The following is a 5,571-nucleotide window of genomic DNA, read 5'->3' on the forward strand; positions in this document are numbered from 1 at the left end:
ATTAAACATGCACTTGAAATTAGTATAAAGGAGAGGAAGTATTTTAAACAGCAACAGTAAACTCGTTTCTTCTTTCTCTCATCCTTAAGACTCTGAACTCACATATCATTGGCACTGCTGATTGCATGTGGTATGCTGGGACGTGCAGGTATTCATTTGCTGATGACTGTAGGAGGAATGAAGAGAGTTAGTAATTATCCACTGTATTATGCAGTACTGCTGAACTGGACCTACACTGTCCTTCAAACCTCTGTGGAATAACTTGTGGACTGGTTTTGACTAAAGCACAGTTCTTTTTCCTTTTGGTAATTACAAAGGGCCTTATCAGGGTAAATATCAGTCTTAGAATCTTTACCATCATTTTCTTAATTGCATTCCTTCCAATGGTAAGCAAAGACTGCCCTGAAACACAAAACCCTCACCCAAGGACAGGGGGAGAGGGACAGTGGCAATGAGGGGAGTCAGAAACAGCGATCAGGGCTTTGAAGGATGGGGGAAGACAGTCCCAACCCTGAACCAGCACTGAACTGGGGAGGTGATGGGCTGGGGCAACTCTAAAATTTGTCAAAATATTTCTAAACTACTGTAAGATTTTACCCCCCTCTAGGCAGCTCTAAACCACTGTATACCTCTTCTAAATTGCTCTAAAAGTCCTTTAATCAGCTCTAAAGAGCTGTAAGGACCTCTGTATTGCTGCAGTGAGGCAATTGCCTCTAACCAGATTTAATTTACACAACTCTAAGTGGTCTTTTATCGACTCTAAAACTCTTCTAATCAGCTCTAAACTGCCATTAAATGGCTCTAAACGTCTCTAACAATTTATTACCACCTTTAAAATACCTTAAACTTCCTGTAAACAGCTCTAAAGATCTGAAAAATAACTCCAGATTCCTCCAGAACTCCTCAAAAGCACACTAAGCAGTTCTGAGGAGCTGTAATATCCCTTTAAAGAGTGCTAGGGTCCTCTAAACTGCACTAACAGCTTTCTAAACCTCTAAGCAGCTTTCAGATTCAGCTGATCTTATCTAGAACTCCTCTATATTGATCTGAAGATCCCTGAATTTCCTTTGGGCCTCTTAAACTCCTCTAAGGACCTCTAAAACTCATTGAATATGTTCTGAGGTGCTCTCAACCCCTCTAAAATACCACCAGACAGCTACAAAACACCTCTGATGAGCTCTTAAAGAGCTATTATTACACCCCCCAAAATAACACCTTTTAAAATCATTTAACTGATTCTAAAACACTCCAAGGTGCCACTAAACCAGTCTGGACTTCTTTAAACAGCCCCAGAACACCTCTGAAATGCACTATACTGCTCTACAATCCATCTAAACAGCTCTAAAACTCTTCTCATCAGCTATAAACAACAGTGAGAAGCTACAAATTCCTCTAAAACCTCCACTCTACCTCTCTGAAAATCCTCTAAACAACATTAACATCTACAATTCCTCCACACTGCTTTAAGCAGCAGTAAAATGCTTCAGAATAGATCTCAAACCCCTCTCAGTCTCCTTGCAACTGCTCTAGAAGAACTCCTTTCTGCAGTTCTGAAACTCTTGTTTAGAGAAATGGCACTGAAACTTCTTTGAAGTCCCCTAAAACTGCTCTGAACAGCACTAAGCAGCTCCACATTGCTCTAAATTGATCTAACTCCTCTACAACCCCTATAAAGATTTCTAGGAGGCTCTAAAGTCCTGTAAAGTGTGCCAAAACTCCCGTAAAGCACTGTAAACAACTGTAAACTCCTTTACCTGTTCTAAAGCTCTTCTAAAAACCTCAGAGCACCTCTAAACTGACCTAAAGCTCCTCTATGTTGCTATAAGCAGCACTAATATCTCCAAATACATCTAAAATGCCTCTAAATCTCTACTGTGCAACTCTAAACTCCTCTACATAGCTCTAAAATTCCTCTGAAGAGCTCTAAAACCTTTCTAGACCAATCTGTAACTACTACGAACTGTTCTAAGCAGCTCTAAACCACTTCAAGTGACTGTAAAACTTGTCTCATATGCTGTCAACAGCACAAAGTAGCTCTAAAACTCTCTTAAAATACTCAGAAAATCTTCTGAACTTTCTCTAAATGGCTCTACAGAGCACTGAACTGTCTCTGAACCTCCCCAAAATACAGTGTTCTTTTGGGGCCAGTACTACTTAACCTCTTCGTTAATGACCTGAACAATGGAGCAAAGAGCACCCTCAGCAAATTTGCAGAGGGACCTTGACAGGCTGGAGAAATGGACTGACAGGAACCTCAGGAACTTCAACAAAGGGAAGAGCAATGTCCTGCAGCAGGGGAGGAATAAGCCCACGCACCAGTACAGACTGGGGGCCACCCAGCTGGAAAGCAACTTGGCTGAAGAGGACCTGGGGGTCCTGGTGGACAAGTGGAACGTGAGCTAGCAGTTTGCACCGGCAGTATCCTGCATTAGGAGGAGAGTTGCCAGCAGGTCCAGGGAGGTCATCCTTCCCCTCTGCTCAGCACTCAGCACTGATGAGGTGCATGTCCCCAGTAAAGGGAAGACATGGACTTCCTAAAGTGAATCCAGTGAAGGGCCTCAAAGGTGATTGTGGGATTGGAGAATCTGTATTACAAGGAGACACCATGAGAGCTGGAACTGTTCAGCCTGGAAAAAGAGAAATTACCCATAGGGATGGAAGAGCAAAGAGGGGATTTCTGGAAGAATGAGATGAGCATCAAAGAAAAGAAAAATACATGTGCTTTGTGAGAACTTGTTAATAAAGCCAAACCCCAGAGAAAGTGATCTTTGCATGTGAACAGCCCACAGTGAGCATATTTTAGAGTGGAGGAGGAATATCACAAACCCAAACTCCTGAGATTATTATGTGACTACATGAAAAATGTGCTCCCAGAGCACACAACAATGAGGGATTGTTCTCTCTACTGCAGGCACTGGATGCTCTCAAAACACGCTCTGATGGAAGACCTGAAAGTGCATGCTGAAGGCAGAATGTTTTATTGCACCTGTTTTATGGATGGGTGTAGAAAACCCAAATGATTTTCCCTAGGAAGCAAACCAAGCCCACAGGAGAGCTGCAAGCTGCAGGCATTGCGGCATATTCAAGAAAGACCTATTGATGTCTTTTTGGTGGTCAGTCCATATGCACTCTATATGGCCTTTCATAGCCTCTTTTCTTCTAAGTCTGTTCACTGTCAGCCACAAATCTGTGCAGGGCACTACCTTGTCTTAAGAGATGCTGGTGGTCTGCTGGCCAGACCTACTGGGAGAAGATTTGAATTCCGGACCAGCTGTGGTTCTGGTGGGACGGAGGAGGATTGTGCTGTGCACAGCTGCCTTTCTGCCATGGGGCCCAGACTCTGCACTGCACGTGGTACACATCTGGTAAAACCACACGTCGGAGAAGAAAACAGCAGCCACATGGGCTGCACGCAAGGACCAGTTTTAGCCCCTCATGAGCCATTGTTTTCTGCTCACTTGTCATAGCCTGACCTCCATTTGCCTTTCTCACACAGTGACATGAATCCTCCCAGCGCCCCACGCCATGTGTCCCAGAGCCAGGGCATTGCACTGGTGTTGGGAGTGCTTCCAGCACCACAGTGGACCAAGAAATGGGCAGGAGATGAGGCAACAGGCAGCCAAAGCCTTTCATGGTTGAAGTCCTCATGGTGTTCTGCAGCACCCACAAGGTGAGCTGCACCCAGGTCGTGGTGGTGTACATAGTGGGGCCAAATTGAAGCAGGTCTTCCCCTTAACTTCTCATTTCTGTGCATCTTGTGGCTTTTGGCTTATGGCATGGTTTTTCTATCCATACATTATATGTTTATGTTATTGGTTTGGGTTTCTCTTATCCAAATAGTGATGATTTGTAAAAGACCTGCAAATTAGAGGTGCTGAGTAACAGGAGGTCCCCACCACAGCATGCATCCATCAGATATAATTATTATCTGCAGAGCTTGCAGCTAGATAACCATGGCAAGGAACAGAAGAGCTAAATACGACCTCTACTTTACAAAGGGGGACTAAGGCACAGAGATCAATGGCTGGCTCATTTCTTCAGTGCCACAAATTTAAATTTGATCCCGAGTACAGATTTGAGACCCTGAGGGTGAAATGTGCACATTTGTCACTTAAAATAAATGCAGAGATGTGAGATGAGTTGGAACAATGCTGAATTTTTGGGGCATATGGGATTTTGGTTTATGATAATGATAGTACTTTGATGCTTACCCTTAAATTACTGAGCTGTAGTTCTAGGTTTAATCTCCAGCTGCACCTTTTGTCTGGGAACAGAGAAAAGATGAAATTTGACTCATTTGTTTGGGGAAAAAAATAATCTTTTCATCAGAGATGCTCTTTATTGCAGTTCCCAGGCTGTTGGGGGATGCAACGGGTCTGCGGAATGCCTGACAGTTCGAGAACAGCGCGACCTTGAGCAGCTTGTAGTGTATCCTTGAAAGTCTGGAAAGATCCGAGAAGAGCGGTACAAAAACAAGATAGTGATAAGAAGAACCGTCCTGATAAACTCACCAATCATGAATTGTTAGTTACTAACTAAACCAATCATATACTAACGCATACTCTGAAGAAGGGGATAAAAAGGTGTGTTAGAACAATGAAGTAGCCATTTTGCATGATCTATTACTTGTCGTGTCCGTCTCTACTGCGACACCAGGCCTTCGCAAGCTTTTGACATGCCCTTTGGTGCTTGTTCCCTCTGCGACAAGGCAGCGTGGGTTTGCTTCCTCACTTACCACGACGAGCCTCTTGAAATCCTTCTCGTTCAGTGGCACGGAACTGCAGATCATCTGTTTTTTCTTCCTACTGCACTGTGTGGTGGAGGCGTCTCACTAGCAGACAGCTCCAGGAGAGCATTCGACGCTGCTGATCACAGCAGCAGCATGAACTTCTCTCCCTCGTGCAGGGCCGGAGCGCGTGGGTGGGCAACCTCAGGGGAGCTGAGCCCGCGTCGCTTCAGGCGAACGCGCTTCCACTCTGCAGCCAGGCTTCTCTCCTCATTTTCAGCCATCGACAGAAAGACATTCCCTTTTTTTCTCAGCAGTGACTCATGCCTGGGCAGAAATCCCCGCCGAGATTCGTGGAGCTGTTAACCACCCCCCCGCCCCCCAAAAGTCTCCCACCCTGACGCGCTGCAGTGCTGCCCTCCGACCGGGCTATGGTGGGTGCCGTTCGTCCGGCAAAGCCCGCGGTGGAGGCCGGCCTCTCCTCACCGTGCAGCCGGCCCTCTTCCCTCTCCACCCTGCCCTTTATTTCTTTGGAAGGGCTTATTTACTCACTTTGGGTTTTTAAAAGTTTGCAAATAGCGATTACTAACCCAGCCAAGCCTCAGCTTTTGAACAGCGCTGGCGGAGTCTAGCGGGTGATCGGAGGAGGCCGAGGGGGGAGGGATGAGGAGAGGCGGGCTGTGGAGGGAGGGCTGTCAGGTGATGGCGGCTTCCCCCGCCCTTCAGGCCGGCGGCGGTCCGCCTCCTGCCCGCTCAGCGCTTTTTTAGATGGCAGCATTTAAAGGCGGTGCGTGGAGCCTGCCGGAGCCGAAGCGGGGCGGCGGGTCAGCCGGGAGGAGCCGCTG

This window comes from Haliaeetus leucocephalus, unplaced genomic scaffold, assembly GCF_000737465.1.
Source record: "Haliaeetus leucocephalus isolate CR32 unplaced genomic scaffold, Haliaeetus_leucocephalus-4.0 Scaffold730, whole genome shotgun sequence".
Lineage (NCBI taxonomy): Eukaryota > Metazoa > Chordata > Aves > Accipitriformes > Accipitridae > Haliaeetus > Haliaeetus leucocephalus.